Raw genomic sequence first — 12,604 nt, forward strand, 5'->3', positions numbered from 1 at the left:
AAATGTTTCGGGGTTTAATTTTTAAGTTTGCCTGCTAATCTTTTCCCATATCTCTTCGCCTCCTATATGAACTTTTTCCAATTCCCTCCTGTACTTTCCATAATTTCCTGGTTGTTAACAGAATCTTGCTCCTGACATTTGACATTTTTCACTTATTTATTTTTTTCATCCAGCACCGATTAGCTCTGGGAGCTTGATGCTTTCTGTTTTAGAGACGTATGCCTTGTTTGTTTCTGAATTTCTGTTATATTTCCTTTGGTTACATATTGGAAACACTAAAGCCATCGGGCGGGATTTTCCCGCCCTTCCCGCCAGTGGGATCGTCTGGTACTGCTGAAGGCGGCCGCCTCGGTGGGTTCCCCTGGTGGTGGGATGGGTGAGCTACGCAAAATGCCACAGACTTCTGCGGGACCGGAAAGTCCCAACAGCGAGCCACCTCCGCCACCAGAATACATACTGCAGTGGGGGGCCAGGAAATCCCACCAGAATGCACGCTGCAGTGGGGCGCTAGGAAATCCCACCAGAATACATGCTGCAGTGGGGCGCTAGGAAATCCCACCAGAATACACGCTGCAGTGGGGGGCTAGGAAATCCCACCAGAATACACGCTGCAGTGGGGCGCTAGGAAATCCCACCAGAATACACGCTGCAGTGGGGGGCTAGGAAATCCCACCAGAATACACGCCGCAGTGGGGGGCTAGGAAATCCCACCAGAATACACGCCGCAGTGGGGGGCTAGGAAATCCTACCAGAAACACGTGGGGGCTAGAAAATCCAACCGATTGTCTTTCATCTCCGCTACAACCTCCCTTGTCATTGATTCTATCCCACTCCCCTGGCAACTATCTAAGATTAATCCAGACTGTTTGCAACTTTAGTGTTGTATCCGATCCTCAAATTAGTTTTCAAACACGCATCCATGGTGGCACTAAATCCACCTCTGTAATATCACCTGACTCCACCCCTGTCTCAGCTCATCCACTGCTGAAACCCTCATGCGGGCCTTTGTTATATCTCGACTTAAAACATAGAACATAGAACGATACAGCGCAGTACAGGCCCTTCGGCCCACGATGTTGCACCGAAACAAAAGCCATCTAACCTACACTATGCCATTATCATCCATATGTTTATCCAATAAACTTTTAAATGCCCTCAATGTTGGCGAGTTCACTACTGTAGCAGGTAGGGCATTCCACGGCCTCACTACTCTTTGCGTAAAGAACCTACCTCTGACCTCTGTCCTATATCTATTACCCCTCAGTTTAAAGCTATGTCCCCTCGTGCCAGCCATTTCCATCCGCGGGAGAAGGCTCTCACTATCCACCCTATCCAACCCCCTGATCATTTTGTATGCCTCCATTAAGTCTCCTCTTAACCTTCTTTCTTAGACTTGACTGTTCTAATACTCGTCTGACTGGCTTCTCGCGTTCTACCCTTTCTGAACTTGGAAGTCATCCAAAACTCTGATGATCACGTCATTGTACCAAGTCTCATTCACCCATCACTTCTGTGCTCACTGGCCTATGCTGGCTCTTGGTTAAGCAAGGCCTCCATTTTAAATTTCTGATTTTTGTTTTCAGATCCCTCTTTGGCATCGCCTTTCTTTACCTCTATAATCTCCTCCAGCCTCGCAATCCTCTTCAGATGTTGAAGGATGTGTAGGTTAGGGCGGGGGAATGGGTCTAGGTGGGGTGCTCTTTCAGAGGGTAGATGCAGACTCCATGGGCCGAATGGCCTCCTTCTGCACTATAGGAATTTTATGATTGAACCTCACAGCTATTGCATTTGGCGGTGAGGTGAATCACAACTCCAGACATCAGCTCCTGGAATCGGGGTTTGGGGGTGGGGGGGGGGGAGGGTTGGGGGGGAGGGTTGGGAGGAAGAGAAATTATATTTATAAAAAAAAAAAAAAACAATTCTCTGCAGCAACAATGAGTTTTTAAAAAAACGTTTTGGGAAAATTGATCCTTTTGACCCAGGGACTGAACACTGGGTTCAGTATATTAAAAGAGTTTGTTATTTCTTCGCTGCTAATGAAATTACAGGAGAGGATAAGCAAAAAATCATTCTGCTTACAGTATCTGGACCCCAAACTTAGAATTCCTTTAGAAATTCAACTTCCCCAGCATCACTAGATACTGCAAAGGATTCTTCATTTGGAAGACTATGGGTTGGATTCTTTGATTTTGAGGCTATGTCCGGAGCGTGTGTCTAGTCTTACGACCAAAAAGTCGGCGGCGCCCCCACACCGATGCTCCGCTAGCAGCCGCTCCGCTAGCAGCCGCGCCACGTAATGCACCCAGCTTTACCTGCAGACACGGACAGATAATTGTCCGATCCGTGGCCGCTCATGCACACGGCAGCGACCTGGAGAGGTTGCGCTGTACAACATGGCGCCGGCTGCGCGCAGACCTGGCCTGCCAAATAGTGACCCCCTGTAACCGCCCTCGTCACACCACACCGGACAGTCCCCCCAGCTGTAAGTTTTCTTTGTTCAACACCAATCAGGAAGTGATTCCCAATTCCTACACATGCAAATTTCTGTGTTGTGAGGAATTCTCTAGATAATCTCGCTATCAGGTTACCATTTTGAGCTGGCGGTCTGATAGCGAGGTCTCGTGGCTGGGCACCCCTCACCATCCCACCTCCTGGCAATACAAATCAGCTCCCCCTCTTTCTTTCTCCTCCCCCCCCCCCCCCCAAGTACGATGGTGACCTAACACCCCCCCTCCCTCATCGATTTCCCCCCCCCTCCCACAGACCCCCCCCTAAATAAAGAGACCAGAGAACTCCCCTCCCCCAAGAAGAGAGACCCCCTGTCTGGAAGCTAGTGAGCAGTCCAGACAGAGGTGGTAAAAAGAAACACTGCTTTAACGCTCACCTGAGCAGCACACCTACTGGCTCAGGCACAGGAAGCAGCACTGTCAATTCCTGGAAAGGCAAAACCAGTCAGCTGAGTTTAAACCCCCTCAGATCTTTGATCTGCAAGCCATTAATTTCTCTTGATAGTAGATTTTACGAGGCTGTGATTGACCGCTTCCACACCACCAGCTGTCTGCATTGGTTCCATTCATCTCCCTTCATGGTTGAATGACTTTGAAGTGGTCAGATGTGAAACTAACAGCACTTAACTTTGTTTGAAGTGGTCAGAAGCTGTCAATCAAAGCTTGATGTTTATAAACATTACAGTTAGTTTCAAAGCTGACTACTTCAAAGTTTCACAACCATGAAGGGAGATGATCAAGGAAGCACCAGCACCACAGCACGTGTTAGAACAAAAATTGTTTTCCAGGCTGCATAATCAAAAGTGAAACCAAACTGGAACCGCATGACTCTAAATAAAATTCCAATGGGCTCAGATCCACTCACCAACCTTTTACAGGGCAGAGCACAGCCCTTTGGGCCAATCCATTAGCCACCAGCCAAATCAATCAAACCAAGTCATCACTGAAATCAGCCAGTCTGCAATCACCAGCCTAAAACAGTACAGCCTTTTGGATCCTTCTGTTTGAATTAAAGGCACAGGCTGCTTTGCTTTAAAATCACAGGTCCGTTAAATATCCATGGATCAAAAATGTAACACCAAAAATAAATGAAAGGGGAAATAAGGGAATAAACGGGGACTACCCGTTATTTTACGAGGACAATCTTACCCCTCCCATTGCATCAGACAGAATCCAACGGTGGGCTTTACTTCTAGCAGCTTAGTAACGACGTGTTCCAACACCGAGCAGGTGCCCAAATCCAGAACCCAGGTGGCCTGAGTAGCCTTCCACTGACTTGAACTATACCACCACCACAGTACCACAAGAAATAGTGTTTAGCCCATGACTTTGTGGATATGCTGCCGGTGTGATTGAAGCAAATTTGGAATTTGACATTTAGAGGCGCAGTACTGTCCAAAGTGGACGTATGGTCCTCCACGGCCACACCCTTTATGATTGAAGTTTGCTAGATTCCTCCTAACTTACAGGACTACACCACACAGTACTGTTGTGGGCCAGGGTTTAGAAAACTCCAAAATATATCATGGAGTTCACCTGGCCTACAATTGTTTATTAATTTTGGTTATGATGAGCACAGGTGTTATTCAACAGAGGCCTTAAGCACTTTTAATCAAAAACAAAGTTTATTCTATGAATTTAGTTAACATCTTTATAAACACACACAAGTATTTTTATCAACTACCAACATAAATAGCCCACACAGCTACAGTACTCTATGTATAACCCTTAATAAATTTCCCCCTTTAAGCTGTTCCAATTTAGTAACAAGATCCCTTAAACCAGGCACCCCTTTTCAAAGGTGTGGCCTAGATCACAGCACTCAAGACCTGGTAGACACTCTTGTTTCATTTTTCAAAACATCAGGTTTCAATTCCTTCCAGAAAGCAGTTATTTATTTTCAAATTATCACGTAACCGGGAAACAGCTTTTAAAATGCAGCGAGAGAGAAAGGATAAGACTGTTCTGTTTGAATCCAGCAGCTAAAAGTGAAAACGAAAGCAAAAAACTCAGCCACACAACAGCCCAAACCAAACCAAAAGTAAAACTCAGAGCCACAACCCAGCTCCACCCATGCAATGACATCACTGAAGCCATGTGATAAGACAAAACATTTATTAAAGGGACACTCCCATGACAGTACTACCAGAGTGTCCCCTGCAGAGCTACTAATGCTGAGGCACCTCGTGACCTGACTAGACCTACTATTCCCCAATTTAGCGGGAAGATGGAGGCGAATCAAGGTATCGTGATTCCGGATAGGTTCTTCAAAGTAAATTACTCCGTATCCGTTCAAAACTTGAAGGTTGGCCCAGCTTGGGTCCCCGGGAAGATCATAACAAAAACAGGCCCTGTTTCTTATCTGGTTGAGCTCCAAGAAAAAAAAAAAGAAGGAAATATGTAGACCACATAAGAAAGAGAGTAACTAACACAACACAAGCAGAGCAAGCTAAACCAGCAACACCTACCAGTGTTCCTCCAATAGTGTCAATGGAAATGATTACTCCAGAGAATAGACCCCGTGTTGTTCCAATGGGAACTGAAGCAGATGTCAGCACTATTGCTCCTCCTGAAACAATAAACCACCCAACTGCTGCTCAAGACATCGCTACCTCAACTGGGGCAGAACCGGCCAGAGAGCTAAGGTGTTCTCGGAGAATTCAGAAACCTCTTGATAGATTTAAATCTTGAGGGGTGTTATGTTCCTTGTATTGTTCTCCAAGATAGCCAAAGCCGTAGTGTTGACAAAGAACATAAAGCTATATGTTTAAATCAAACTTAGTTTATTTTACGCGACTTAACTTGGTTCGCACACTCTACTGAGGTAACAGTTAACAAAATAATAGTATTGATTCTATGATACAGTAATAAATTATCTCTCTAATATATAACCTACACTCTAACTCAACTTCACACTATCCTTCTACATCAACTTCTCCAACAGCTTCTCCCAAAATGCCTAGAGATGCAGCCTTTTAGAAGACTACTAAGTGATGCCATCTAGTGTTGATATACATGAACATCTTGTTAACCCTTTACTCTCCTTAGATTATACATACCATTATAAGGGGCTATGCTGTGATACCCCACCATTATAAGGGGCGATGCTGTGATACCCCACCATTTTTCTAGTGGACTATTCTTGTAAATATTTGTTCATAAATAGGTGGTAAAGAACTTTAAGCGGGAGGGAGAAGTGCTAATGCGGTAGAATGTGCGGAGCGGCGGTTGGTGCGTGAGTCCAAACTCGCGGAGCGGTGTTTGAGCACTAGCCGGTCGATGCCTGGGGAGTCTAGGTGTAGGGTGGCACTTGTTGTCCTCCTTTTTGTATGTAGTTAAACTTTAATAAACAAATATGTTAACTTTCACCTGCCGAGTAGTTTGTTGAGCCGCGCCGCTATTACAGGCCCTATGCTTCGGAACTCCTTCTTTAAACCCGCCCCCCACCTCTGTTCCTTCCTTTCCTCCTTTGCAACATTCTCTTTTTAAAACCTACCACTCCTTAAACGTTTAAAATCTGCCTCATGATTCCCTCATGTGGCTCGGGGTCATTTTCCGGTTGGTAATGCTGCTGTAAAGTACATCTTGTTACATTAAGGACGCTGTATAAATAAACGTTGTTATTATTGGAAATCTCTTCTCTGAATGCCTTCCGCTGCTCTGTTTATGCTTTATCCTACAGTTGTCTTTGTCAAACAAATTGTTTACTTAATTCTCAAGTAAATCAATGCTAATACATGCAGTGAGAAACAAGCAGAACAACAGAGGGAATTTTATGAATAGTTGTTTGAGCCTTGCTAAAAACTGTTGTTCAACACACAACGCACTGGTGTTATACGTGGTGGGATAACCTATTGCAGTGGATGAAGTAGAAGGTGTGGTCAATGTGAAGCGTCCATGGATAGGTCGGTGCAAAGACCTTGCCAATAACTCAAGTGGGATATCAGCCATCTGGAATAGAAAAGTCCCGGGTTCCATTCCTGGGGTGGATATTCGGGTCGGGCCTGCCCTGAGACCAGAAAGTTGCGCCAAAATCAACAAACATTTCAGTGGTCACTCAAATTATCCACCCCGCCCACCACGATTTCTGAGGCGGTTGGGGCCAGAAGGTTTACCCCCTAGTCTTTGCTGGGGAGTGAAGCCTGCTCATAGTCATCTGCTCACTGAGGGTCTGAAGCAGCTCCTTGTCCCGATTCCAGTGATCTTGGTGGAGTTCGGGTTTTGGATTTGATCGCCCTCATGACTGAAGAGCCTGCTGATGCTAGATGTCTCCGCGTAAGAAGGACACCTGCTTGGGTTGAGAAGCAGGGAGCCGGACAATTTCCAAGGGAATGGAACTTCAAGAAAGACTTGCGCTCAGAGCGCCATTTAAAAGAAAAAAAATTCCAATTTAGAGTGACCAATCCACCTACCCTGCACATCTTTGGGTTGTGGGGGTGAGACCCACGCAGACACTGGGAGAATGTGCAAACACCACACGGACAGTGACCCGGGGCCTGGATTGAACCCCGGTCCTCAGCGCTGTGAGGCAGCTGTGCTAACCACTGTGCCACCGTGCTGCCCTCATGAGTCATTTTGAACCTTGGGAGGCTCCAGTCAATTAGTACTTTTGATGCGTTGTCACTAGTGTAATATAGGAAGAACAGCAACCAATTTATGCACAGCAAGGTCATCAAACAACAATGTGATAATGACACCGTAATCTGTTTTAGTGATGGTGGTTGAGCAACAAATATTGGCCAGGGAAACCAGCAAAATTTCTCTGGACTCCTTGAAATGGTGTTGCAAGTATACTTTGCATCCAGCATCATGCCCAAACAAACTGTGATTCCAACCTCTCGGTACTGCACTGTGAGTGTTGCTCTATATCATCCACTCATTTGCAAACCCGTGACCATCTTACTCAAGAGGTGAGTGTTGCTGTGGCTGACATTGCTATTTCCCAATGATGGAGTGAGTGACAGGCTCGAAACGAGAAATGAGTAAATTGGGGGGAAGAAATGGGAAAACCATGCAAGCTAAATTCAAGGTGTACGTCACTGTGATGGACAGTGATGGCCGTAAGCTCAGAACTGACAAATTAATGTCTCCCTACAATGCAAAAGTGAAGCTGCATTGAGATGATTTATCCAAAGAGAAGATGAACCTTTGTCTCTTTTCCTTTGGGTACTTGGTAATGAAACTAACAGATGCCGCAGCATAGCTGCCGTCAGCAGAAAATCAGAAGCTTTATCACCCAATTAACTGGATGTGGATTGTCACAGTCTCACCATACTAACTGTTACCCTTAAAATAACCAGCAGGCAATTACTGATGCTATTTGTTGCTGTCAGATATTTTAATAAGAGGCACTTTTACTCTTCTTTTAGGAGGGGAAAATAGGGAACTAGTCTCGTGCATTTTAGCACAACTGTGGGCAGTCTAACATGGAAAATGCTATGAAGGCATAGCAAGGCAATCAGCAGCTGTAAAGGATAAGTCGATGGGCAGGATTTTCCCCTTTTGAATTGGGAATCATAGGCCGGGTCATTTCCCGATGTTGCATTCCCAACTTCTGAAAGTCAGCCCGTTCACGAGAACTTTTGTCTCGTAGAGTCAGGGGTGGGCTGGTGTTGAGGCTTCTGCCTCTCGAGGCAGGCCCGAGGCGAGCATAGAAATAGGCAGATGCCCAGGCCGGCAGGTCAGGGAGCCCAACACCATTCACAAGGCCATCAGCCCAGTTCTCTACATTAGGCCACCTAGCTCACTTCCACTCCCCCAACCACCCAGTCCCCAGGCTCCCTTCATGACCTCATTTATTCTCCATGCCTCATCCATCCCCTCACACCATGCCCAGAGGTTATTCATGAGGCCCCACCTTCTCACCTTGCCCTTCGCCTGAGGTTTGGTGACACTGGTTAAATCACCACTAGTCTTCTCTCAAAGGGGACAGCAGCCTATGGGTCCTCTGGGATTGTGGTGACATTATGTCCAGAAAAGGAGCCATGTAGTAACATATGTTGCCAATCGGCACCGAAGTAATGTTGCCAATTAATAATGATGCTCTTTAGAGTCGCCAGGTATCAAATGATACCACCACAAGGCTTTACCGGGGGATATCGATCAAAGGATCACATAACCAGATAGTCAGTTCAAGTTCAAAGATAGTTTATTTACACACAAGGATTACAAGTTAAACTACACCTAACAACTACAATAACCTATACTTAACTTCAGGGCAACCGGCTCTATGCAGATGGACAAGGCCTTTGTCCGGATCTTGCGTGGCTGGGTGGAAGAAGTGGCTCTGTTTCTGCTGGGCTCATCCGACTGGTAGCGATCGTTTGTCTTGAACTTGTCTGTCTGGGCATTAGGCTGGATCCAAGAGACACCGAGCACATGGCTGGGATTTTGCACTCTTTGGGGCGGTCCTTAACTTGGACCCAATAATTCGACAGGCTTTGATCACTGCCTTCGATTTTGGCCAATAAAGGGGCGGGTGACTTGATGGTTGGGCGTGTCCTTAGCGGTCATTGACCGTGGCTGTTTGCGCTCCCTGAGTAAAGGGAGTGGCGCCGCCTAGTCTGTATCTATCGGTTACCTGAGTACAATCCTTTTGTTCTGGGGAAATGGGCCATTAGAATGCAAACGAGCGGGGGTTGCGATCGCGTCTAGCTATCTGGGTTGCAAATCCACACACAAGCTCTGAGTCTGTCTGAGCCCTGGGTTGGCCATAATTCCCATGGCCCTTTGCAGGTGGCCATCTGAGATGGCTACACATAGAACATAGAACATACAGTGCAGAAGGAGGCCTATCAAGTCTGCACCACCCCACTTAAACCTTCACTTCCACCCTATCCCCGTAACCCAATAACTCCTACCCTTTCTTGGTCACTAAGGGCAATTTATCATGGCCAATCCACCTAACCTGCACAGCTTTGGACTGTGGGAGGAAACCGGAGCACCCGGAGGAAATCCATGCAGACACTGGGAGAACGTGCAGACTCCGCACAGCCAGTGACCCAGCCGGGAATCAAACCTGGGACCTGGAGCTGTGAAGCCACAGTGCTAATCACTTGTGCTACAGTGCTGCCCACAGTACTAAGAAGCCATTGAATTTCTTCATTGCTCCTGAAATTTGAAAAAAAAATAATCGTCCATTTAAACTACAGTTGAAAATAAATTCCCCTCTTAAAAGCTCATAAAACTGTCTCGAAAATGCACAACCATTGAAACTCTCCTTGAAAAAATACTGTATCCTCTCCAAGTGCTCATTGATCTGTCAAAATAAGCAAACTGCCTTTCAAATCTATCATCTTCTCATGAAACTGTCAAGCAAATGAGATAGTGAGTTGGGCTGATATACATGCTGTTTTGAGATGCAGGACTATCACAATACAATGAAAGGTCAACGAGACTCATTTTATATTTGGCTACCACCCTTTGAATTTCAAAGTTTTAATGCCTCCATTGTCCATGGTGAAGCAAGAAGACAAATCAGCTGCTATCAAAGTCCTGGTTATTTAGTTATTCAATGAAAGGACCTAGTTTCACAAGTGGTTGGGATTGTTTTTGGAGCCATATTGCCAAAGTCACATGATGTGTTGTCAACCATCTTAATTTTTTTAAAGTACAGCTTTAAAATGTGTAATATCTTCATACCTGTACTTGGCACAACCATATACTCCACACCTCTTCGAAAGCCAGGCGACCAATCTTCTGGCAGATGGTAGTGAAATAGAGAGAGGTTTCCGCAAATGTAATTTGTCAAAGGAATTATTCAGTGCAGCTCAGTCACCTGGTGATGATGCAACACATTTTAAAAATCAAGACCTTCCCAAGCAGAAAAATGGTCCAGAATCTTTCAAATACATTCATGTAGCACTATCAGTCAGCTTGGTTTGTCCATCTGGCATCTTTTGCATTGACTTTCTCTTGCAGGTGTATTTAAATTTGTTGACGAGGTAATATACTTTGAAAGGGAATTGGAGTAAATTGGCGGTATCTCTGTTTTGGGGAGGGTTAGTAGATTCCTCCCCCACACACAAGTCTCTGGAATGAAATTTGAACTCAGGACCTTCTTACTGGAGATGACGAGGATGTTATCATTGAGACACCGGAAGAGAGTGCAACCTTCAGATCAGAAGCTGTATATCATTGCTTGTGAATGCTCTGTCACTGTGATCGCCAGGATTTTATAATATTTTATCCGCAAAATAAAGTGTTTACAAATTCAGTTATTCAGCCTATTTCAACCGGTTTAGCCCAGGTGCCTGTTTTTTTAATCGTAGCCCTTATTTGGCATCTTCGTGTCACATGCAGTGTAGCAATTCATATTGGCTCTGGCTATGTTAGTTCAGTCTTCACCCTCTAACTTGCTCTGCTGCTTTGTGACAGGTGCTCAGTTGTTGTTAGAGAGAGCTTTGGCCACTGGTTAGCTTTTCACTGCTTGTGAAAAGAAAATCACCTTGCACGATAAATAGAACAATTCTTCATCTAAAGGCTGAGACCATGGGCGGGATTTTCTGGTCTCGTCTGTGGCGGGACCCGTCGTGAGCAAGAATTGAATATTTGGTGTTCCAGCCCAAACCGGGGAACTTTCAGCGGCACTGGAAAATCCCAGCCGCGAATGAGGATGGAAGATTTTAGCACTTTATTGCACAGAGCTATTGGTGCAGGCAGTAGTTTACAAGACCAAAAGGTTCCCATCATCAGATGAATGATGAGCAAGAAGTTACGCTCACTGGTACTTCCTAATGTGGAGAATAAGCGTTATGCTGTTTTGCAGTTCCCAAATCGAAAAGGGGCCTCAGTCGATCTCGGTGTAAAATAAACACTGGCCTGTTTAATTCAGTGTGTGTCTCAACAGTGATAAAATACCATTAGTTTAAATGGGTCTGCTGGGTTGCCTCCCTTTATTTAAATAAAAATGCGTTTTGGTTTTATGAATTGTGACATTTCCCTGAACAGCATTGTAAAGAGTGAGAAAATGATTACTCTCTCTCTCCTTTATACAGACATCAAGGCGCTAGCCGTCACGGAGACAGGGAAGGCATGAAGCAAAACTAGAAGTGTCGATGTGGGAAATCTGAAACCAAAACCAAAAAAGGTGGAAACACTCAGCAGGGTCAAGCAGCATCGGTGGGGAGAGAAAAAGGATGGAGGGTTAGCACTTCAGCTTTTAAAGAACGTTCCACTCCCAAAACAATAACTCATTTGTTCTCTGTCAATGATGCCTGACCTGCTGAATGTTTCTGTATAAATTTGCACCTTCACTTACAAATGATACCTGACGCTGCTGATCCTTATCATGCTTTTAGCCAGCAGCAGTGCATTGATCTTGGTGCAGGCAGGCTAAGTGGTGTTAATACTTCCAGTAATCAGATATTTGCCATGCATTACTGGATCTGTATTGCTGCTGTCACTTGAGTTGTAGATTTAACAAGCATGATAGTGACTTCAGCTTTTCCAGTTGTCAAGTCTCAGTGGGTGAGGGCATACCCTGTGGGGTATGATTACAGTCAGTATGTCATTACTTAAACTATGTCTAATTCTGTTTTCCTCGTGAGAAAGCAAATGGAAGAATCCAGGCTCCGTACTGCTGGGCACAACCCAAGGTTGAGAAAAAAAATAGATCGGATCAATCAAAAGTTAATCATTGGAGGATACTATTTTCAGACTTTCAAAGCCTTAAGATTGTTGGAGGAAGGCGAAACTTGGGGAGGCAGAAAAAAACCCCAAAATGCATGCATTTATCTAGCACCTTTCATGACCTCAGGGCACACAAACTTGCCTTGCCAGTTCATATATTGAAGTGTAGACACTATTGTAATGTAGGAAACATGTAGAGGGTCGGTTATCTCAGTTAGCTGGACAGTTAGCTCATGATACGGAGCAACACCAACAGCGGAGGTTCAGTTGCCGTACAAGCTTGAGGCTATCTATGAAAGTACAGCTTTCTCGACCTTTCCCTTTGCCTGAGGTGAGATGACCCTCAGGATAAATCACCAGCAGTCAGCTCTCTCTCTCTCTCTCTCTCTCTCTCAAAAGGGGAGAGAATCCTGTGGTCCTCTTCTGGGACTATAGCGACTTTTCCTCGGGAACACAGCAGTCAATTT

The 12,604-nt window shown here is 45.2% G+C and overlaps 1 protein-coding gene across 4 annotated transcripts in view; it reads left to right on the forward strand.

Annotated features, from left to right (window-relative positions):
- Positions 1-12,604, forward strand: part of LOC140393884 (alpha-1,3-mannosyl-glycoprotein 4-beta-N-acetylglucosaminyltransferase C-like) — a 241,478-nt gene that overhangs the window by 159,180 nt on the left and 69,694 nt on the right. The gene's annotated exons all lie outside the window — the stretch shown is intronic.

This window comes from Scyliorhinus torazame, chromosome 17, assembly GCF_047496885.1.
Source record: "Scyliorhinus torazame isolate Kashiwa2021f chromosome 17, sScyTor2.1, whole genome shotgun sequence".
NCBI classification, from domain to species: Eukaryota; Metazoa; Chordata; class Chondrichthyes; order Carcharhiniformes; family Scyliorhinidae; genus Scyliorhinus; species Scyliorhinus torazame.